At 35.5% G+C, this 25,559-nt stretch overlaps 1 long non-coding RNA gene across 3 annotated transcripts in view; it reads right to left on the reverse strand.

Annotated features, from left to right (window-relative positions):
• The window catches only part of LOC116238066 (uncharacterized), a 128,985-nt gene that overhangs the window by 65,973 nt on the left and 37,453 nt on the right, over positions 1 to 25,559 (reverse strand). For all 3 annotated transcript variants that reach the window (XR_016466388.1, XR_016466387.1, XR_016466389.1), the window contains exon 3: positions 20,407 to 20,487. This is a non-coding gene — a long non-coding RNA (uncharacterized LOC116238066). The remainder of the gene's footprint in view (positions 1 to 20,406; positions 20,488 to 25,559) is intronic.

Raw genomic sequence — 25,559 nt, forward strand, 5'->3', positions numbered from 1 at the left:
TAACACCAAAGTTATACACTTTTAAAAATTGCTAAGCTAATAATGTTTTAACATAATTTTGAGATAAGATGATCTGAAAAGATAATCTGCATTTGGAACTATGTATCAGAACTGATGTTCTGGTGCTACTAGAAAAACATTGTGAAAAATCACACAACAGACTTAGACTCTGTTAAGGTGGACATATTAATCTTGTTTACTTTAAATAAGAGGTTATAAAGTGTAATTTCAGGGTGTTTTTGAAAGAAGTTTCCATAAAAACCTGAGCTTAACTATTCAGTTACTATACAGGAACTTCTAATTTCAAATACCTTATGTGTTCAGCACTGTACTGTAGAACATACTTGTGTTAGATACCATGCAAACATCACAAAAGCACTTCGACTTCTGATATTCATACATTCCAGCAGCTGGACATGCTTACCTTTTGTATTCTTAAGATAGCTGTATGTTTTACAAGTTCTACAGTTCTTCTATTAAATTACAACTTAAGGATAAAACACATTTGCATTTAAAATCTTAAGCTGCAATCTATTTCTGTTTTATCCTGGCATAAACAAGCAGAGCTTGCTTAAGTTCAGTTTGTCAATATGCATTGTGTGATAGCTTATTTCCCAAACAATATGCAATTTAGAAAGACTGACAATGTCTTCATAAATGGATAGTATAATATTTATATTTTCCTTGGATGACAACTAAAATTGGGATTGGGTTTACGTGGCAAGATTTTGTTAGTGAGAGGACTACAGAGGTGGACTGTGAGCAGAGCCCAGCACTGCCCATGACAGGGCAGAGTGGCTCCCGCTGCTCCCAAGGGATCCACTGCTGCCAGATCTGAGCTGTGTGCAAGGCTGGGTGCCTGCTGAGAGAGCAGACCAAAGGAAGGGAAAAGCACTGTGCTACAGTAGCTGGAAGAGAAAAGCAAGTTAGGGAAATAAGCAGCCCTGAGAGCACCAGGTCAGCACAGGAGGAGGGCAGGAGTTGCTGGGTGTGGAGCAGCAGTCCGTGCAGCCCAGAAGAGGCCTATGGTAGCGCAGTAGGTCTGGAGCAGTGTGCTCCTGGAGGATCGAGTACTCAGAGTGACCATGAAGGAACAGCAGAGATGAAGCATTAAGGATAGACAATAGATAGACAAGGGTGGATGGTGTTTACATTGCTTTCAGTTTTCCCTGCTCTAGTCTGTCAGATCTCCTTCTCTGTATCTCAACTTTTGAGTCCTTTTCCATTCTGTTTTCTCCTCTTCAAGGTGGGAATAAGAGAATGGTTGTGGTGGGATTTATCTGTTTGTCAAGGTGAAACTACCATATATAGACATAACTTGATAGTGTTTATTGATTGTAATAAGACATTACTTACTGAGTCCTAAAGAATTCAACTAAAATTGCAATGAAACTGCTTTGTTCTGCTATATTCAGTTTCTTAAAGACATAGCTTGGTTAAAATTTCCTATCAAGGGAAATACAACTTGGCTTTTCATTGGATATGCAGTGATTTACCCTGTCCATGTCCTGCAGTATAATTCCATTAACTCTCTCAGGAAAGCAATTAGTGGGGGAAAGAGTGAACATAATGCCTTGCCAGCCATTGCTGAATTAATTAGGGACTTCTATGCTTGTACTTTTAATTGAATCTTTATATTTTATTCAATTAAAAATCTCATAATTTTCATATCCCAGATATTTTTCTAATTTGACTGGATTTTTATTTATTTATTTATTTATTTTTGGAGAGTGGGTTTTGTGCACTTGAAGATAAATTATTACCCTTGCAACAATGATCTAATTTATTTGTAAACTGAATCTCAACTATAGGTCAGTGATACAAACCTGTTCTGGTATTTCATATGCTTGTATTTCCTCCTTACTTCACTGCAAACTGCACATCATTCAGGGATGGAATGACAGAAGGCTTAAAATTTCTCACTTAAAATTAACATTAAAATGCTAAGTAAGCCTTTATATACGTAATGACAGCTATGCTCTTCCTTAAGCTTTTGAGACATCTTTCATGTTTATTGAAATCAGTACAAACAGAACAAAAACATGTTTTCAGTATTTATACTTCATCATGAAGAGATCACTGTGTAGTTACTTATATAGCATGATACATAACCTGACATCCCAGAACAGTTTAAATAAATTTTTATTCCCTTTAAAACAAAGGGAAAGGGCAGATCTTGCTCTGATTTAGTTTGTAGTAAGAGAAAGAAACAGATTTCAGACTGGAGCTTAAGAAGTGTTCTGAGATTTTTGGAAAAGCTGTACTACACATACAGTACAATTGTCAGCATTTTCCATTTTCACATGGGATGGCTGTCAATCTCTTTCTGGATGAAAGAAGGACTGAGCAGACAGAATTATTCAATCAGCTGAACAGTGTTATCAGTTATGCACTTACTGGATCAACTCCAGAGAATCATCAGTAGGACAATTAAGCATCTTTTATATGAGGAGAGACAGAGAGTTGAGACTGTTCCGTCCAAAAAAGAGAAGGCTCAGGAGAATGTCCATAAATACATGACAGAGTCAAGGGAGCCAGACTCTTCTCATTAGACACCACCAACACGACAAATAGGAGCACATTGAATTCCACTTGAAGAAAACACTTTTCCACTGTAAAAGGGTAGCTTAAAGAGGTCCTGGAGACTCCACCTATGAAGATATTCAAAATCTAACTGAACAGAGTCCTGGGCAACTTGCTCTAACTAACACTGCTTGAGCATGAAAGTTGGACTAACTTCAGTCCAAAAAAGAGAAGACTCAGGAGAATGTCCATAAATACATGACAGAGTCAAGGGAGCCAGACTCTTCTCATTAGACACCACCAACACGACAAATAGGAGCACATTGAATTCCACTTGAAGAAAACACTTTTTCCACTGTAAAAGGGTAGCTTAAAGAGGTCCTGGAGACTCCACCTATGAAGATATTCAAAATCTAACTGAACAGAGTCCTGGGCAACTTGCTCTAACTAACACTGCTTGAGCATGAAAGTTGGACTAAGAGGTCCTTTCCAGCTTCGACCACTCTGTGATCCTGTGACAAGTCCTTCACAGTACTATGCAGTTAACACTTTCATTCAGTCTAACACTGTTAGACTTAGCATTAGGACATCTTTTACTACTTCAGAAGCAAATTTAGCTCTTTTGGCTTGGAAGTATTTCTACAGCATCAATTCAAGTAAATGAGCTCAAAAACACTCGAGCACAAAAGAATATTTTTCCACAAGTAGAAGGCAGAACCTTTTCTGGTAAAAAAGAATATGATGAAAAAATTTTAAAAAATCTCAGTAACTATGTGGGAAACCTTAAAAAGATTATTTCAGTTCTCTTATGCTCCTTTTCCTCGCAACAGTATTGAGAGGATTTTAAAGGCACCTAGTTTAGATTTCAACCTGTGCAGTACTTTTCTCTTATTTTGATGGCAACCAAACGTTTAGTTTACAGTCACATGAACAAAAAAAAAAAAATCTGTGCTAATGCAATAAACATACCACTATACTTATTAGTATTACCTGTTGTCTTTTGGATATGGAGTCCAACAGCATTCCTGTCAATTTTTAAATAAAGACCTGAAGCTACTGTATACTAAATTATCAAGAATCTGGCTAAAGGAGTCATCTAACTAACTTAGATGGACTGCTTCTCAGCATGCTCTGGCTACATCTTGACTCTAGAATTCCAGGAGAAAAAGGCACTCATCCTTGCTCTGTTCCTCTCATAGTCATGGAAAGAACTTACAGTTACCAAAATTACCAAGACCACATCTCACCCTAAAAGAAAAAAAAAAAAAAAGTCTTTCATCTTCATACCTCAATTTCCAAAGGGAAATAAAATCTTTCTGGAGAAATGTTATGAGGTCATACGTAAGGCAGTCATACAGTCTTCTTCACACAACCCCACTGACACAGCAGAGATCATATGATGGTCTTTTACAAGCAGTATTATACAGGACTAGACATCCACTCTGATTTCCAGTAGAAGAAAATCTGGACTTGCAAATATGCAGGGAGCAAGGTGCCATCCTCCCAGGTGGAGGAAAGAGGGAGGAGGAATCTAGGATTCACCACAGGCTGCACCTAAGTCACAGTATATCTGAGGCAGCCTAATTTCCTTTCCTTTCATCTTCAAAGTTTGTTTACTACTTTGAGCACAAGAGTTACCTAACAAACAAAGTCGATTATTACAGCTTGATTTCTAGCTGCTTAAGAAGGAGGACCTTGTTTGCCCTTACTTTGGAAAAATAAGATTGCAGAATTAGTTTCAGAACTACACACCTCACACCTTATTTTTCATCTTAGCTGATGCAAATGAAGAAATACAAACCAAAAGTACCTTTCTTATTCTGTTTAACAGTTCAATTACAAGGATTGTATGAAAGAAAATGCCAATGAACTATTGTTAGAATGTTTTTTCCTTACATAGCTCACACTCCATAATACTTCAGTACCTCTAACATAATTTAGTCTGAAATGAGTTATTTCAAAATACCGACATAAAATACATTTGTAGAGTTTACTTGTGAGGGGAACTCTTGAATCAAAGTCCAAGAAACACTGGAATATCTTCAAAGATAGATACTACGCATTCCTAATACTTCACTATGTGACAATTTTATGTATTTCACTGTAGTATCTGGAGACTGACAAGAATAAAAGAAAACCACAGCCCCAGAGAAATAACACTTCTAGCTTACGAAGGCTTTCTAACCAAACATCAAGCAGCACTAGAGATGGATCAAAGTATGTGAATAAAATCTATTGGCTTTGTGGCTGTATTTTAGTATCCTGACACCTTATTCAGTTAACAATCACTGCCATCCAGATAAAAGTCTATCTATTTCAGAGTTCCTGTCTCCTTTTTTTCCTAGTATAGTTGATAAATTATTATTTTTTATTATATTGCAAATTCTAGGCAAGACAAAAAAATGGCTTGTATACATCTATATAGACCTCTGACCTTAGCTATCCTACTTTCTTTTGATTTTATTTATTACCATTAACCTTGAGGGAGCGATATGACAAGTTCACAGAAGGAGAAACTGAAATTCTTGTGGGGATGCACACATAGGATGCAACAGCCATAATTCCTTCCAGAGAGTAATGTATATATTTTACAGCATTGCACAGTCTAAGGCCAGCATGGAGGAAGAGGAGAGCAGCTTCAGCATAGCCTTCCGTTTGCTCCTTTCTCCTAGAACTGCAATATCCCTGTTATTTTTGTTATTCCTCTCTGTTTGCAGTGCTATACACACTGCAGTTGTGTACTGAATCTTGGAATATCTAAACAATAAAGCAGTACAGTTAAGGGTAGGCCTTTCAGATTATACTGAAAAGGCATTCAGTACAAAAGTGTTGTCACTCAGTTCTTAGTAGAAATGCAGTTAAAAAAAAAAAAAAAAAAAAAATTGAAGTCTTCTGGTATGTAAGAATGACTTCAAAGGGGAAAAAAAAAAAACAACATTAGAGGTTCAAGGCAATTCACAAAAGTTTCTTTGTTTTCTTCTACTTTACAAGCTGAAATGCTGTTTCAGGGACTGAAAAAAGTCAAATTCACTTTTACCCTAGGAATCTCTGGGAGCAGCTTCTTGAGATGAGCAAGACAGTCTAGTAGCCACCATCACAGAAGGATAGGACTCTGGTCCTCACACTGGCATTCTCTCTCCCCCCTTTAAACCCTTCTAGTGATTGCCAAATCCCTTAATAAGCCTTCACAACACCATTATTCAGGGGAAAAAAACACAAGAGGATAATTATCTGAAATGATCTGATGAGTTAATTATATTGTGAGATGTCCAACAGGCACAGGTGTCTACAAGAAAACATGCAAAGATAACAAGTGAGACTGTTCTCTTCTAACAACCATTAACTTCAGCTGGTCCAGAAGTCATAGCACGTTTTCTGATCAGATTGGACAGAAGAGAGCAAGATGAAATTGGGAGTTGGTGGAGCACTTCCAGACCATCTCTACTGTCTATACAAAAGGATCTGAAATCCCCCATCACTAAAGTCAAGTGATTAAACAATAAAAAGTAGATTTTAGTACTAATGTAATGTATTTATTAATTATAGTCCAACTACCTCTTAAACTAGAATGCGTACATGATTAATATGAATAGGATATTATTAGGATGAAAACCATGATCTTCGGGTTCTAAAAACACAGTTAAGCACTGTGACTTTGTTGGTTTTTTTTTTTCTTCCCTTATTACTTTACCCATTAGCTCTACGTTGCACACATTTTCCCCACAGGCACAGTGCTAACAGCAAAGCCTATACGTTGAAAAACACACTGAATATAGCTCCAGTGTTAGTAAGAGACTGTAAGCAAATCCTAATGGGCTGTAGTACATTTCTGCCTGTATTCCCAAGTTGGGTACAGGTCTCAGGTGACAGAGGAACAGTAGACTAATGATGCTATATCATCATTTCAGAGCAGAATCTCACATCCAGTGTTTCACTGAGGTGTTTTCTCACCGAGACAAAGTTAAAAATGCTCCTGGCCTTCATGATTCGAAGGATTAAGTTTTTATTTTGACCAGAGTTGATTGTGTTTCTAACTCTCCCTCCCTGAGGAAAAAAAAGTTTTATCTTACTGTAAAATTACCACATAAAATAAGCATGTTTTTTAGACATTGACAGTAAACTTTTGTTTCATTTTATCATATATTTAGAAGTGATATGACTGTTTTGCTTATGTTGCCTGTCAAATGAAAATGTTTTGAAAGCATGTATGTTTTAATACAGATCTTGTGGCACATTAATGGCATTTTCTGGTCAACTACCAATCTATTACTCTAACTTCATTTGGACTCCTAGTTACTCAATGTAGTCATATCATATAACACAGGAAAAAAAGTAGTAAATGAAAGAATGAAGGAGTTTATCAGCACTATAAAAATACAGGCTGTCAAATCTTACATATTAGTGCTTTACAATGTTATTTTTTCCTTCTCTATTGCTTATCTGCCTAATTTTATTAGCATAAATTAAATGAAATTTTGAATGAACATATTTGCAGTTGCTCTCCAGAGCAAACTAAATGAAATCTGTCAATTCATTTTGTAAATAGGCCCTGGTTACATTTTACATTTACTTCATATTTATTCTCCTTTCATAACTTTTGCAGGTGGCTGACTACATACAGACTGTGGAGAACACTAGAATTATTATCTGAAAAATATTCCCATAGCCACACATTCTCACTGACACCTCTGCATATTCATAGGCTATGGGGAATTTGCACTGAGTTCTTCACACTTAGTTTCATCCACCTCTCCTCCCACCCCAATCTGCATGGAGATGGGATTGTCACCCATTTCCATTATCAGAAATACTCTTCTACCCAAAGAATATTCTTTGTCTTTAGCAACCTTATGTTGCCACACTAAGTACATTACACAAATATTTGTCTTGAGAACAACCTCCATGAGCATTGTCTAGGATCAAAGTTTCACAGATTTAGTAGCCTGAATAATGAGTACAGCTTGAATGTTTAAATACAGTAAACATCGGTGTTTCTAGGCACAATTACTTGTGTGCTAGCAAAGTTTTATGGAAAAATAACTGAAAAGAAAGCAGTAGTTTGCTAAGTAGAACAACGAATGCTCAGGATTATACCCCAGTAAAGATTGTGTACCTGGCATTTCCATACCTTGCACTGCCTGACAGACATCCATTTTATTTAACATTCCCAGTATTTCTGGACACAACTTTACTGAAATTTTCTAGGTGTGCAAACCTAGAATGCTTACAAAAGAGTGAAGGAACTTAGTAATGCACTTGTAATCAATTTTTAGTTTCATAAACTGGGAGGAAGATAAATTTTTTGTCACTGGATTTCAAATAAAGAAGTTTAGAAGTCTGTTTGTTGAATTGATCTCTTTTTGAGTTTTGTTTTTTTTTTTTTTTTTTCTTTTAATCAGTAGATATAATTTTAGAGAACTGAGAAGCATAAAAGGAAGTTGTTTCCTTTTACTACAAATTTGGCAAAATGGAAATACTTCAACCATTTTATTATAAATTTACAATAAATGTTGATGTTACTGTTGATTTGTTGACTTGAACCTCATGTTTTTTTCACTTTGCTTCCCATGTTATAGGATTCAGATCACAGACCTTGCTTGTAAATGAGGTCTGGAACTGTGAAGCTCTTTGATGTCTGTGAAATTTTATGTACACGTCCTTTTGCAACTGGATTCCTTAATCATGAAGGCAAATGAACAACTGATGGTAAAGGCCCAAAGAAGAGTCTGCACACCATAATTTTATTCATCTTGCTCTGCACCTACTTTGTGAACTATAGAATATGCTTGTTGACTCCTTGAGCAAGTATTTATTAAAGAAAACATCAGCACAGCTGAGCATGGATCTGCAACAGTGACAAACACTTTGGCTTGTTCAGCATCTTTAGCCTGTTAATTGGTATATACTTATATACCTGAAATTGAGTGTTTAAACTGCCTGTCACTCTCATTTATTATAGACCACAAAAGCCATCTGTGTAAGGACTTCTCAATGCTATTTTTTCAAAATTATATTGATTTTGTAATATAATACAGTTGATGGAAGCAAAATAGGAACATTGAAAGAGGTATGTCTCACAAGTTATGCAATATATTAGCCAATAGGTAACACATCACCAGTCAGCTTTTAGAAAACCAACAGTGGTATAGAGTTTCCTGCAATAAAGGTTTATCCTGTTTTGCTCTACTGAACAACAGCACAATATAAGTTAATCTTCAATCCAGTCATTTTATCTGATGACCACAGAGTACTAAACAAATAACAGAGGCTAAACATCAGCTTTTCATAGATGTTCCAGATGCTCAAGAAAAAGAAAATGGAAGATCACAGAAGATGAACTTTCACATGAGTTGATTCACAGCATCTGACATCAGTCTCCTAAGAACTTGCATGAGGAGCCTGGAAAACAAATATCTAACATCTCCACATGTTAGATATAATAATATCTAAAATAATATAATAAAATATATAATATTTTATATATATATATAATAAAAAAATATAATAAAAAATACCAAGAATAACAAAATACCAAGGCCCTGCACTTGTTTGCAGTCTCAGGTGTTTCAGAGTTCTTCAGAAGATTATAACCACAGAAAGCACCCCAGCTCCTTGCACCTTGGACAGGAGAGATCCATGTGCCAGCATTCTCAGTAGTAATGCAGTAATTCGCTTACTGCTTAAATGTACTTTGCATTGCTATAAATTGCTGGAGAGGGAAAGTAGAACTATTGACATGCTTACCTGGAGTAATTTTTGTGTTCTAGAGTAATATTCTGCAGCAGATTGCACTTCTGTACAAGTGGCTCTGTAAACTCCTGCTCAGTCTCTCCACTTCTTTTAATTCAGTGGCATGTAAACAGCTGCTTCTTAAAATATAAGTTTCATTTTTCTCTTCCCTTTCAGTTTTTCCTTTCTTGGCAATGTCTCTTTTTCCAATCTACTCAGCTTTACACTTCAAATACTGCTAATTGACACCTATGTTTTGATATACTGTCCCTCATGAAAACAAGTCATATAATAAATCCAAAATTACTTCATTTCAGTTGACCTTCGCCATAAAAAATTCTTTTCCCCCCCAGCGCATATACACCAGTAAGTATCTGATGCACAATTTTTTTTTTTTAATCATATCCTCTCCAACAACAGCCTTAATATTAGATTTTGTAAAGTCATCCAGAACATTCTCCATTGTTTCTGTAAAGAGAATTCAAATAAGAATGAGATCAACTGTAACTGCTGGAAGTAGTTTGTAAGTAACTGCTGACCTTACAGAGATGACAGCAGAAAGACTTAAAGAGACCAAGCTGAAACCTTTCTCTCTAAATTCATTTTCCAAGATAAATGTATTTTGATACAATCAAAGAAAGAGTACAAATAATACTCTATCTTGGAACTGAAGTTTGGTAACATAAAGGGAAGACAAATGTGACACAACTGAAGAATGAGAGTCAAAATGAAACTGAGTTGGTCCTGGCTGATCAGACATTCTTAGGGATTGATAAGACTATTTTGTTGTCAGGCTGTGATAAGTTCTATAGTAATATGATAACACATATCTCTAAGAGTTTCTCCCACACTGCTCTTAGTAATTCATATACTCAGGCTTCCTTACTCCTGTTTATTTTTTTTGTAGATGTGTATTTCACAGAATCACAGCATCACAGAATCACTAAGGTTGGAAAAGACCTATAAGATCATCCAGTCCAACCATCCACCTATCACCAATGGTTCTCGCTAAAAATTTGCAGCAGTTTCTGGAACAATAGTTCTTTGAAAAGTGTGTTTCCATCTCTCTTCAAGTTGTTTTGAAAATACAGATGGAGATAATTCTATTTTAATTCAGACAATTGTATTTGTATTTTCATATAATACAGAGAATTTATCTGTCTTCAAATTAGGTTTTGTGGAATACTGACAGTTCTAAGATAACCTTTGAGTGATCACTGTAGCTACTGCTTTAATGATGATCATTTATTCTACTTTTTGCATATTTTCACTAATTAAAAAATCGAAGCAGAGCAACACAATGCTTCACAGTAAAATAGGTGATGTTAAGTCTTCCACCCTTTTGAGAAGGACAAAATTCAGACTCAGAGAAAGAGAAGTCATTGAAGTTTCAGAAAGTGAATGTAATAGAAATGGGCTGAGCTTTAATAATGTTCTCATTATTGTCACTGGAAAGGGTACAAGATTGCTGGACAAGAGTCTGTCCCTCTCATTAGCCAAAATGGTCTCAGTATTCTGACCTTAGAATATAATTTTATTCTTATTCTGAAATATTTTTCTTCTTCACATGCAATTAAATAAAATGAAACAAGTAAGAAGAGACAAATGCTGGCTCAAACCACTCAAACTCCCGTCTTACTCTAGGAGAATACCTGCACAACTGTAGCTAGAACCTCTTGAGTAAAGATGGGAAGCAGTAAAACTATTTGCTGACATTTCTGACATATGTAAGAGGAATTGGGTTCATAACTAGAAAGCAAACAAAAACCCAACCTAGAGAAAATTAACATTCCCCCCCCCCAAAAAACGGACAGAAAAAAGACATTTTTTCCTGCTGTCTTAAGAATATGAAATTCAGAATATATGACAACAGTTCCTGAAGACTCTCTGCTCTATGTCCTTCATTAGGAGAATAATCAGATGAAACAAGTTATTATTATCCTTCTATTGTCTTGTCCACGTGGGAGACATACACTCAGATGACTCAGAATGTAATGCCTCCTATTTATTTCCATGGAAACTACAACAAAGAGCACAGTACTATTTGACAGAGCAAATTCTGAGCTAAAAAAACTTTTTCAACATAATCAACACCATTAACTATGCATTTTCAACAGCAATGAATGAGAGCCTGTAAGTCATGCTCCCCCCAAAAATCTACACCAGCAGAGGTGATGCACTGTCACCACTTCTGATTCACATCACCCACCACCTCACTGCGCTTACATCCACTGTTTGGCCTCCATATATGTTCAGCAAGCATCAAAGAATGTCATCAAAGAATGTCATGCAATTTTCTTCCTCACATTAATAAATTTATCTTTGCTACATATGCTCTTCTATGAGAGGCACCATTTTGTTAGACTGTCCCTTTGCTGCCATCTGTTGCTCAGCAACAAGATTCAGCAGAATATTGGTGGGAAGATTCAATGTTTACTGCATTGCACCAATATCTACCTCTGACATCAAAATAAGAGACATTACTTTAGAAGCAGTCCTCATAGAATCCAGAGATCCATAAAACATGCTCCTTGGTTATATCCTTCAGCACAGGTGAGGTAGGAAATACCCAGGCCCTGCCACAGTACTTGGTATCTCTGCCAATGGTAGCTAGCACCCTCCAATCTTAAAATTTAGTTGAACTGACTGCATTCTACAGCCACCAAATGGAAGAACTACTTCTGGAAACTGTCATAAGTGATAAATTGAATGAAAGTGGAGACAAAGGTCATCATGAAAGGAGAAGATATTTAAAGCCAATAATATCAGAACAGACCATGCATGAATAGAATAGAAAAAAAGCATGTGTTTTGTAGAAATGTGAATGTAGAATATGTTTAAATGCTAATATTTGTATTATTACCTTAGCAAAATATTTTAATGGACAAGTTCCACTGGGTAAGGAGATGCTAAGATAAAAAATAAGTTTAATATGATGTTATCCTTCTGAGGAATTGCTTTCTGAATACAATTTATCCCACAGTACTGCCCTATATAGACAACTTCAAGTACTATATTCAACTGAAAAGAGTAAGTTGCCACCCACCTGTAACTTCTATTGACAACAACCTGTCCTAATCTTAACATATGTTCCTATCAATATAGAAACATTGATAGTCTAAATGCTTTCAACTACAAGTAGTTTGTGAATTATACATTTTTAATGAGCTAAATTACAAGCATGAAGCATCTTTCTGTCCCTATTGAAATCCATTATTGTGTTTTCCATTCATAACCAGAATGTGGTTATCACAGACAATCAGAGCAGACAAAAGCAGAGTTTGTCAGTATAAAACCTGTAGATTCACCGTGGTTTTTTTTTATTTTATTTTAAAGAAAATAATTTCTTTTCTGGGGTCAACATATCAGTTTCTAGTACTATTAGCAGTGCATGGGATATGCATTTGAGTTTTTGTGAAAAAGGTAGAGAGATGGAAAGTATTTTTAAATCACAGAACAAGTTCAGATATACACCTTGATGAAGTTAAGAAGAAATTTCTGATTTCATTTGCAGAAATACATCTTTTGGGCTAGACTCTCGATGCAAAAGTAAGATTAAAGCTGCTTATTTCCTTTCTTCACTTTATTTGTCAACCTGCCATGTTACCTGACTGTAGAAAGAGTTAAACACTTAAGATTTTGTAACGCTTTGTACCTGTGATCAACTATCACCACAAAATGCTTTCTAGATATCTGTTTGATTATGGATGCAAGTGTTGTCCTCTGGTGGATTCAAATGACCTAAGTTGCATCAATAACAGTAGCTAGAAGGTTGTATTCGTTTTTCGTGGCCTAAAAATAGAGATTAGAGTGGGACTTCTTTTGAAAATATGATTCACAGGAAAACATCAAAAACTTGTTTGAGAAAAACTTGGACCTATGGGCAAGATGTTTACAAGAACACTTCAAAATGTGTTTGTGCTTTTCCTGTTTGTTGTTGTTGTTGTTGTTTGTTTTGTTTTGTTTTTTAATAAACTCTGTCATCTGATCATCCCTGGAGGTCATGCTTCACTTGGGTCTCTAAATTATTATTTAGATTATCTCTAAATTATTATTTAATATTATTATTATACTAAATTATTTATTTTTGGAAGAAAATGAACTAGACCACATTCCTCAAGGGCATACTGAATGTTTTCTACCTAGCAATGGTCATCTGTTCAGAAGTACCCTGTTGCAACTGCTCTGAAATAAATGTGCAAGGAAGTCTTTGTGGAGTAGCTCACATCTCTATCTCAGTCTGTACACATACTCCCACTGGGCTGAACAGACTTAGGTTCTCTGTTTCACATGGCCAGAGGACTGAGTCTTTACCAGGTACATCCCAATGCTTTATTTTTTCATGTGTGTTTTGGAGGGATTTTTTTTTGTCTGCCCTCTGGATATGAGAATACTGTAAGCAAGTAAAGATTTGAAATGTGCTACTATGGATACTCAGAGCACATGCTCTTAGAAATAAGACTTGTTCTTATATTTGTTCAGAATTGAAACTCCTTCCCTCCAAAGGAAATCTGCTCATATATATACAGATAATTTGCAGATAAGCCAGATTTTGCTAAATATTGATCTCAATCCAGAGCATTCTGCTTATAATTTTTTGTGGAAAATCATTTTTACATAGGAAAAGAATGAAACTAAAACCAGTCTGATTATTACATACAAGAAAATTTGACTTCGTTATATTCAGGTTATGCCCTATCTCCAATAGGTTAAAAGAGCATACGCAATATTAAATTATTTTACTTAACATTATGCTGAAAATAAACACTCTTCTGGTTCACAGAAAATAGTAATTTCTCACTCTTTCTATTATTTTTTTATTATTATTATTGGCTAGTTCTTGTTTTATTTTAATTATTCATGACTTTCCCTTCTTCCAGAGGACATATAGACAACTTTTTCTTCCAGAGTCTCAACAATAGTTCCCAATTCATCCACGCCAGTCTTCTTCCCCCACGGCTCGCTTTACAGCTCTCAGGAACACCCTTCCTTCCTCATCTATCCCTTCTGAAGAGCCTGCAGCCATCCATCGCAGCACTCCAGTCATGGGGGTTATCCCACCATGTTTCAGTAATAGCAACTAGGTCATAGTTAGCCTGCCACACAATTGATTCCAGCTCCTCCTGCTTGTTGCCCATGCTGCATGCATTGGTGTAGATGCACTTCAGCTGGGTATCTGCCTCACACCCAGCTCAAGTATTGTTCCCCTAGGCTCACGGAGGTGAGCCCTGTTTTCTCCCCTTCCCCCATCATGGCTAGTTTAAAGTTCTTTCAATAAGTCCTGCTAGCTCCTATGCTAGGATTCATTTCCCTCTTTGAGACAGGCGCGTTCCATCCATGGACAACAGGCCAGAGGCTGAGTAAACTGCCCCATGGTCAAAAAACCCAAAGTTCCTGCCTCAACACTAGCCTCTGAGCCAATTATTCACTACCTGTATTTTCCAAGCCTGCTCCATGCCCCTCACTGCCCCTGAAGGCAAGATCACTTGCACTCCCTCACCTTGAACTAAACTCCCCAAACCCCTAAAATCTTTTTTCACAGTTTGCAGGCTTCTCTCAGTGATTTTATCACTGCCCACCTGAACTATGAGTAATGGGAAATAATCAGTGGACCAAACCAGCTTTGGGAGTTTCCTAATTATGTCCCTGACCCAGGTCCCAGGAAGGCAGTACACTTCCCGGCAGCTTAGACCCAGTCTGCAAATGGGGCCCTCTGTTCCTTTGAGAAAGAAGTCATCCACCACAACCACCCTTCTTTCTTTTCTGACAGAGGCAGCCTCAAGGTATGGGAGTGACTGCCTTGCCTTAGGCTCCCTCCTACGCAGATCCTCCCTCACCTCCCCACTCACCTCCTCTTCAATTTCCAGCACCCCAAACCTTGGTGGGACCTGGGGAAGCAGGATAGACAGGCAGGAGGGGCACATGTGACACCAAGTCAGGACTCTCTTCCAACCCTCCTCATCTGTCACCTCTGTCCAACTGTGACAGGGCAGGGGGTCAAACATTTTTCTGGGGATCTCTCCCTGGCACCCTTCCTTCTGTCACACCAACGAGTCACGCTGCCAGTCAGTCTACCCTCCACATTCCCTAATGGTGCTTAGTCTCTCCACCTCTGCTGAGCTTCACCACCAGTCTGAGTAGCACTTCCACCTGCTCATACTTACACAGATGGAATCCCTGCCACCCTCCCCTGACAGCAGCAGACTCAGGCACTCCCCGCAGCCAGAGACCTGAACAGCTACATTTCTGGACAGGCCCTCCATCTGGGTTGCCACGGTTTTCTTGGAATAAGTCCCCTGTCTGATGGAGACCATGTTTTAAAACTGTGGTCTCAGAAATTGCCGAGGGCTGGTCTCCTGAGCAAAGTGGGATAACACTTCCACACCCTGCCTGCACCCACAGCTGTAGCACCGTATGAGCAGTGTGGGCTGTGCTCACTTACTGAACCTCTCTGTTCTCAGTGGGCAGCAACAACGGTTACTCACCCAGTGTGCTCTGTCTGCGAAAGCTAGCTCTCAAGGTTATTTAAAGCTTATCACCAGATGCCAAGGTCAAGGGTGGGTGATGACACGTTTGTAGGGCATTTAAACTGTGCTGCAAATGTGCCAGCTCACTCATTCTTCTGAGTGTGGTGAGCCCCAAGGCTCAGATCCTAAGTGCAGTTGTACACAGAATACTTTTGTATGTTTGAAACCCCTGAAACTATGAGTTAATGAAAGTATTGACTAAATCTTAACTAGAGCATTCTAAACATGATGCTGTGATAATAACACTGTGTTCTTCCAGAGGGAGAAATCTAGAATTGGACAGCATTAAGCAATTATTTATTTACTAACTGGAGACATGTTAAAATTAGCATTGACAAAATGAGTTTAACTGTCAGTAAATGCTAACAGAATTCATGAAAATACCACACAAAGGATCATTTCTTCTGGATTGAAGGCTGAGACGCAGGGGGCAAGAATAAGTCAAATGGAATGATATGAAATAGCCCTAAACTGCCTGTCTCTGTGTTGTTATGGCATTCTCAAGAATTTCTATATGCTAATTCACATTTTCTTTCTGACTTCAGCCGCTCATACTTTACAGCTGCATTTGTCTAACTTTGTCCTTATTACTTTCAATACTTAATGTGGCATTTCCTTTTATGAAAGATGTCACATACCTATCATTTGAAGACTGCCTAACCTGTAAAGCTTAAACAATGTCTGATGCTACCCTGCTGGCCTGGAAGAATTAGATGTGTCAAAAGAATTGTTTCGTTTTCATTTTCAGGAACCCTTTAGCCTTTCTGAAATCATTGCCAAGAATCCAAATAATGATGGAGAATTTTATGACATTTGTCTGCTCAGAATTTTACACTCCTTTTTAGTTTACTACTTAGCAAGTAATAAGACTCCCACTGCACAACAAGATATTAACAATAAAACTCTCATTTAGCATTCAATTTTAATTAAACTGTAGCCTGTTTAACTGAGTGCAGCTCTTTTTTCATTAATAGTTGCTATTTATTTTTCAGCATTTTCTTTTCCATCCTTTCTTATTTTAAACCACAGAAGGTAAAATATATATATTAAAAAAAAAAAAAAAAAAAACCCTCCCTCCACCACGTGTCATTCCTCATGTAGAACATATTTCAAGTGCATGATCCGATTGTATTTCTGTGAATTTTGACCCTGCAGAGCATTGTATCTTTTGGAATATGTGTTACTACATAATGTTATGGTACCTTTCATTTTAACTAAACGTAATTAAAACAAGTATTGCTCATATTGCTACTTTTTAATTGAACCCATCTTCTGAATTCTGTCTAGAAATAAGAAAATTCCTTTTCTAACAGATCCACTTTAAATTACAGTAAAAAAGAAATGACAACAAAAATGAAGACCGAGATTGCTATGTAAGCCTTTTTCCACTATCACAATGCACCAATTCCTAAAACAAAACAGCTGCAGATTTTGTACATGTGGACTTAGATAATTGCATCCACTGTTCAAAGAAAAATCAACCTGAAATCTCACAAATCCAAGAACTTTAAGAACTTAAATAAAAATATATTCAGTATATTCAGCTCACTTCTGAATTTCTGGGCAATGGGACATAAAAAAAAAATAAAGAATGATCAGTGGATTTGCCATAATGTATTTTTTTTTTTTAATTAGATGTATTAAAAGTATAGAGATATGATAAACATACAAATTTTTAACAATTTATAAGTGGTTAGGCACTTAGTGTCTAAGACAATGAAGTCAATCTCCCACTTGTATAGGAACACTGACTTAGTATAGGCATAGAAAGAAAGTGGTAGTGCACCTACCATCATCAAAAAGTATGTTTTATTTTTGTCTTTGGTTTTATTTGTTAGTTTTTGAAACTCCCAGCAAGGAAGGGAACAACTAACCCATCCAGGTCCCCCTTTGCACCTTAAAAACTTCTGGTCTACAAATATTATTTCTAAATACAGTACAGAAATTCTTGTGCTTTAGGACATAAGCTAGTAATTAAGCCTACAAACATAGTTCATTTCAACAGTTTTGGTTGCTCTAGGTTTAACTGAAACATAAAATCTTGCCAAAGTCAATATTTATAAAGCATCAGAAGAATTAATTAGAATTTTGTTTTGAAAGAAAACTGGAAAGAAGTCTAGCAATACTGATATAATATGATACATTAAAAATATTAAAACTTTTTCTGCTTCCACTTTTTGTAATAGTCACATTTTCAAATTCCCTTTTCCTCTTTAAGTATTTTCCTTCATATTCAAGTATTGTAGTTGGGCATAAGAATATCACAAATAAAATATTTTGTTTATGTCTAAATTGAAATTTTTTCTGTGATCTCTTTTAAATAATTTGGGCCTGGCTACAAGTGGAAGCAGGATTATATCAGGAATATCCTGACAAAACATAACTCCTTCTTTTGTGTTAGAGATGAATGATGGTACTTCTCTACTTCCATTTCCCTGCCTTGTTCTGTGGGACATTCCAGTAGATTTTCCAATTTGTTTCCAATTGCAGTTAAGTTATGACTAAATTGTTCTTTTTTTAATTCTCTGGCTCAGGTTCATAACAACTTATTATCTGATCAGTGTTAGAACATGTGATTTTAAAGACTAGAAAAGATTAAATAAAAATGGACAGATCTTCCTCCAAGAAATAGCATGCACCTTTTCTTTACTGCTCACAAGCTATTATTCCCAGAATTGTGCCACAGTTCTGTTTTTTCCCATTATTTATTTATTTTTTTTTTTCCCCCTGGAAAATAAGTAAAAAGCACAGTGCTTAATTTGGTTTAAGCATAAATTATTTCCTGATTCCACCTGTTCATCATCTGGTATTTTGTTTGTGTTCTTTTAAAGCTGATCAGTTCTCATCTAATCTTCTCATTTGAAAAATTCTAACTATAGGAAAGTTATCTATAAGAGAATATATGTGTACTAAAGACACAATTTTCTATACATTCCTATACTCTCATTTTCATATTTTCTATTTTGAGGAATGCTGCATGCAGATAAGTGATGTGTTTGGGATATCTATTAGACTAGTAATACTGGTGATACTTCTAACAGAAGAAACATTGTTCTGAGTAACCCCTTCTAGGTGACCCAACTCAACAATGGATTAGATAGTCTGCTATGTTATTCTATGATTCTGTTATCTCCCAGCAAATTTTACTGTTAGTCCTGCGATAGTTTATCATCATTAATACACTGCTTAATTATAGTTACAGTTTCAAAATTGATAGACTTAATACACATTGTGACAAAACTGAGTTTATAAATCATAATAAAGTGTTCATCCTCTGATCTCTTCTTCAGTTACCTGAAACATTTATGTTCACAGCTATTAATGATGTTTAATTATCTCATCTTAATATCTTACCCTCTTTATGTTTCCATAACCTTCTACTATTTCCTTTGAATTTAACATTAGTCCTATGCAACTTCGAAAAATACAATATCTATTTAAAAGTTCAGTGTAAAAATACAGATATCACATAAACTATGAGACAAGCATTGCTCATTACAATTGCAATGTTAGTTCTAGATTTTTAAATGCCTAAAATTTGATATTAACACAGAAGATAACAGGTCATGCTGGGGTATATTTCTCCATTGAACCTCAAAATCAGAAAAGCTATTTTGCTACAAACTGACCCAAAAATGAGTTGGTAGTAGAGTCATGAAAATTTTTGTTTGGTTTGTTTTGTTTTCTGTTAGAAGGAAAAGTTTGCTATATTTGTGTATATTGATTAGAAATTGAACTTCAAGGAAGTTGTTTCTTTTTAAAAAAATTAATCAGTGTAATTTAATTTGTTCTTGTTTCTCATGAAAAATGGAAAGAAAAAGTTATTGCATTCCTCATTAAGCTGAAATTTTTTTCCACCTCTTGCTCTTTAGTTGAAAACAGGTGGATGAAATGAATCTTGTTTGATAATTAATAAGGTGGATTTAATTTCATTTAATATCTTATCCATCCTTTAAAAGAATGGTTATATAGTTATTAAACAGAAATCCAACAAAACAGTATCAGAAAGCCCCAAGAAATCTTCATAAATTCACATGATTTTTCGTGACTTTCCAATTGCCAAACTGCTTCATGGAGAAAAATAAATCCCTGCAACTTCAGAAAGATAAACTACTGCAGATTGAAAATAGCAAGCCACTAACTATAACCTAAAATCATTAGAACTGTCTAGGTTTCCAGAGATTAGTTTTAATATGATAGTCCCCACGTGTAAATAATGGAAATGGATTTCTGTGCTTGTAGTCAGAGATATTGTTTTAACCTCTATTATTTACAACAAAGATGGAAAAGCACAATCAAAGGATAAAATCACAACACAGAATTTAGCTGTTAAGGAAGAAGTCTAAAATTACAAGTGCTAATGCTTATCCCAATTTTTATCTCTCAAGTAGATTCTTGTTACAGCTTTTCTCACTTGTGGATAAGAAGGCGAAACCAAGTTGAAGTTAGCACTCTAAAAGACCTCCAAAACTGGACCGAGGTATTATTAGTGTTTGAATGTGAGTTGCTTTTAAATGACAGTCAGTACTATAGGCATTATTGGGATTAGAGAAGCAACTGAATTAAAGTAAAAAAATATTATCTTACTCTGTGGTTCAATGTACATATTTTATCCCACAACACTTACTAATTAACATTGCCTTTTGTCTGCAGATAGAAGGTGTAGAAGGTGATGGTCTTGCCTCCTTCCACTTGCCACTGGCATCACCTGAAAAAATATTAAACATTTTGAGTTCAGTATTTATTATGAATTCTACCTAAAATGTCTTGTTTACTTATCCAATCAGTTTTACAAAATAGTAAGAAATATATGGTCTGTCCACTGAAATAATCTTGCAGAAGAGCATCTAAAAAGGTAGAGTTTTAATAAGTAAAAAGGTACACAGTTTTTATTATCTATGAGACGTTTTCTGCTTTGTATTTTTGGTAGGTTGGTTCCTTGATTTTATGAGCTTTTTTTTTTTTCTTTTCTTTTTTTTTCCCTTGATTTGAAAAAAAAAAAAAAAAAAAAAAAAAAAAACACGCCTCAATTTTTTTTTTTTACTCTAGAACACAACCTAAGCATAAGTGAACTTAAGTCTTTCTTCACAGATCAGTGACTCTCTTGAGACAGAATGTGCTGCATTTCTTTTATAAAGCAGTATTGTCTTTTCCCTTTTTCCTGTGAAACATCAAGCTTAACAGTTCTCACACAATCTGATGGTAATAAAAAATAAGTAATATTGCTATTTTTCAAGTCTTTCAATATCTGTACTTAATAAATTACCTGCATATGTGCTATGTTTCTATTGAGGATTTTGTTCTATGTTTTTGTTCTATGAATTTGGAAATACTGAACTTTATATCCAAGCTCTAAACGGATTTAAGAAAATGGATGCTTTAAGTGTTAATGCCAAAAATCATGTCCATGGATAACAGACTAGACATATGACAGGAGCCTTCCAGCCATGCTCTCACACAGTGCCAATCCTGCTCACATTCTTCGTGAGACCTGTCCAGAAACAAGTACAGTTTCATAATACTCAAAGTACAGGTGACTTTCACTGGTCTTCTACTTAAACTTTTTTTTTTTTTTTTTTTTTTTTTTTTTTTTACAACATCACCAATTAATGAGATTCATATGTTAAATATAGTAGCTCAAGAGGTAAGTTTGCATTTTCCAGTCAAGTCATGGATATACTTGATGATTTCATTAGCTGAAGATTTACATCACTGACTGTCAGGGAGAAGAAAAAAACACCAAAGCCTTTACTAAGCCTATTCCTTTATCTGAAGTAAGCTTAATGCTCTGACTATTTAATTTGATTATTGCTATCTGTACTGAGCCATTGATTAATGCCATTATATGCTGACTTTATGGTGATTTCATTAAAAGCCTACTAGTTATCTACCAGTATTTTCTCTGGTCTGGAGTGATCTGAAAAATTATGTTTGGATTCCTAGACGAGTACTCAGCTGCAAAGTTACTCAGAGACATATAGCTGTGATTTTATACCCTCAATTGTAGTGCTGCCTAACTTTTCATGTCACTTTAGTTCTTACACATCTTGTGGACTTTTTAGTAACACAAGATACGGTTTGGAGAAGACAATATACAAGCAATTAGAGGAGCTGTAGGGAAATAGAAGTTCTTATTTTTCACAGCGTCCCCACCACGTCCTTGCAAAGTATGTATCTCCAAGGTGGACTCAGTTACACTTGCCATTCAATTCTGTTTTAGGATAAACTGTAAGTGTATACTATTCTCTCCTCCACCCACCTTGTAATATTACTCTTGTAAACTCTTGTAACTGTAACTGAAGGATATCTCCTTTCCTTTGGTAGCTATCCTCATGTTTCCCTTTGGTAGCTAGTACAAGAGGAACATTGCCTCTTATTTCTGGCAAGACCTTTAAGACAAAACCTAACTAACTAAAAAGAGAGAGATTTACTAAATTGGAACTAAAAGGATATGTTCAAAATGTCCTAAAATACATTTTTGACCTGAAGAAAGGCAAGTAGCTTTACAAATGAAAAAGCCTTCATTTAGCAAAAAGTTTAAAGAAAGCAGAAATATCTAAACTTTGTTCGGGGGCTTTACTTTTGCAGGTGGAATGGAAGAGCACTGTTCTGACATACTAAGACAAAACACCTGTCTTAGAATGTAAAGTGAAATACATTATCACCTGTTATAGAAAATTCAACATCAGTTATGTTCACAGGTTAAATTTAACACGAGTTCTTGAAAGAATCAAAGATTCATTAACTCCTAAATCATTGAAACCCTGCCCTTTTTTAGAACAGTCTTGAACTAACAGCTTTGTGAATATTTTGTTCTCTGTTCCACTGGAGGCTTTTATACACAAATACAGCCAATTTATTGCCAAGCAGACATATTAGAGATATGTGTGAGAGCAAATGCAGAAGGAAATTAGAAAGAAAACACCAGTTAGCTTTTAGAATGTCTGTAGACAACAGATATACATAATACTGAGTTCTAATGAAGACACAAATACATGCACTAATTTACCAAGTTTTATAACATATAAAGTTGAACTAAATATCACTCCTCTTATGTTCAGCACAAAATCTTGGACAGAAAATTTTTGAAGCAATTTGGAGAAGTCTTGTCTCTAAACTAAATGGTGTGGACTCTAATTGAGTTCATCTACAACAGAAAGTGGTACAATGTGTGATTTCTTAACGTCTTGTTATTAAAGAAAAGAATTTTAAAATACAAGGTAGAGATCCTTGGGAATCAAAGGGAAATTTGTCTTAAACTTCACTAAACTGAAATCAAAAGCAGGCACAGAATACTTAAAATGCAAGTGAATACACTGATATTTTTAATAAAACATCCTATCATAAAATGAGAGAGATAATCTAATTAAATTTTCATAAATGTACATTATGTGAATTGTATATGTATATGTGAATGGTATAATGTACACAAAGCATTTTCTTTCAAACAAAAAGCAATAAATTTATTAAATAAACCAATTTATTAAAAAAACAAAACAAAACAAAACAAAACTGTATTACACATTTTTGGAATGCAACAAATCAATTTATTTCATAGGCCAACTAGCTCCTAAGAGCTACAGAATATTTCATTATATACATAATTCAGCATTGCCCCCATAAATATAATAGCTTCTTTTTTTTTTTTTTTTTTTTATCTTTACATTTGCTTGGTTTCTGAAATGGAATTGTTTGTGCTGTATAAAAAGGAGGTGAGGAGATCCTCCAATTAAAAAAAGGAATGTGTTTATTTATGCTGATGTGAGTTGAAACACATATACACTTACAATGACTGTTTTGTGCTCTGACTGTATCCACTTTGAAAGTACTCTTTCACATAAAGAGGAAATTAAAGAGCAGATTGCTAAATAGGATATAAACACGATTTCATTCAGGCTTGATCACACCTCAGGCTGAAAGCCGACACTTTCCCTTACTTAAAATTATTCTAAACACTGCATGTCAAATATTTTAGACATTACTGAAAACGGCTGTCACAGAAAATGTGAAAGGACTCTGCATATATTCGGTGTGGCCTTATTGTCTGAATGCGTGAATCTCTATGCTGACACAAAATTGCTACCCTGTCAGCATGTAAAAGGACGGATCATTTCATCTCTTTAGTGATGAAGTTTCAAATCCACAAAGCACAAGCCATCAGTCCTTTGAGATGATTATGATGCCTCGAACCTGACAGCTTGCAGTGACAGCTTTCACAAATTCTGGAAATCAAATTGTTCCTGCATCTAACAGGAGAAGGCAGGTGTGCACAAAACAGAAATGGATGAGGCTAAACATGAGAATAGCGTGATCTTTATGTTCAGTGTAATAGTTAAAAGTTATACCAGGGAAAATTACAGATTTCGATTTTGAACCTCTTCATGATATACACAGATGAGGGCACCAATAACCCATATGGGTGCAAGGTTTGCCAGGAAAGGAATATCAAGATAAACAGATGGCTGTACCACTGCCATATGGCTCCTCAGAAATTGGATGATGCTATGGCATTTTGCCACAAGATAGATGTAGTGTTATTTTTGTGCCAATATTTTAAGCAAAGCAAAGAAGAAATACATAACTATCTGCAATTAGCTGTGTTATGTAAATATAAAAAATAATAACTATTTTATGGGAAATTTTGTAGACTGACACATTTTGGAAATGCAGATAGCAATTCACTGGAAAATTATTTGCCTCAGCTCTATATTCTTTGGACTCCTTATTCAAGAAAATGTGTTAAATAAACTAAGTTGCTGCGCTGATGAGGCTTAATTTCAGAGTTTATCTTCCTTTACAGAACAAAGAAATCCTCTCTAAATACTTAGAGTGTTTGTAGTGCTAAAAAAGCAGAGGGAAGCAAAAGTATACCACAGACCACTTGAAATAGGGACTGAATTTTAAAACAGCTCAGCTGGATATCTGCATTCACTGCTGAATTATTCAAATATGACCTCGTACTCAAGGTCAAAGGTTTGCTGTTCTCATGGAGTAAGTACTTAATCAGACTCTTATACAGTTCAAAAACTGTTGGTTGACTTATCAAGTATCTTGCTGCATTTTTGAGTAAGTTTTCATTAGCAGTTTCTTGCACTGGTTCAAACATCCTCTTAGTTCCAGTTCAGACTGGAATTTTTAAGGACAAATGAAATGATGGCATGAGACACAGAAGCACCAAAGAGGATAACACAAGGTATTTCCACTTCATGAAACAGTAAATTGGTTTCACTTCCTACAATAATAACAATAGCAAGACTTCCCCCTTCCTCCTCCTCCCCCCCCCCCCCCAGAAAAAAGAGCATTCAAGAGATAATGAGCAATAGCAGTTAAATTATTTGTACTCTTAAGCCTCAAGCATAAAACTTACATTTTATTAAGATTTTTTTTTTTTTTTTTCTGGGTAGTTTGAGGTAAAAACTGCACTTACAAGTGCTGTAATGACTCACAGAAATATGTTGTATTGAGCAATACTTGATATTCAAAATCATCAGTATGTCCTGAAGACAAAAAGTAGAGGCAGAAGAGTCTAAAAGAAAAATCAACAATTTTAAAAAATGTTTTATTCATCAGTGAGATTTCCTCCAGCATTCAGTAAAGGGCTACTCCTGCCCAGAACTGCTCCTCTACTACTTGAATTTCTTGAATTTCTTGGCTCTAGATGTACTCAAAACACAAAGAAATTTCTCAACATTCTCTAACGTAAAACTAGCACTCAGGTCAATTCCTTCTGATTTCAATCTTTGCCTGTAAACCAAAAGCATAAAAGTGTAAAGCAGAAGT

The sequence above is a fragment of the Phasianus colchicus genome, chromosome 4 (assembly GCF_987193195.1).
Source record: "Phasianus colchicus chromosome 4, bPhaCol1.hap1.1, whole genome shotgun sequence".
Taxonomy (NCBI): domain Eukaryota; kingdom Metazoa; phylum Chordata; class Aves; order Galliformes; family Phasianidae; genus Phasianus; species Phasianus colchicus.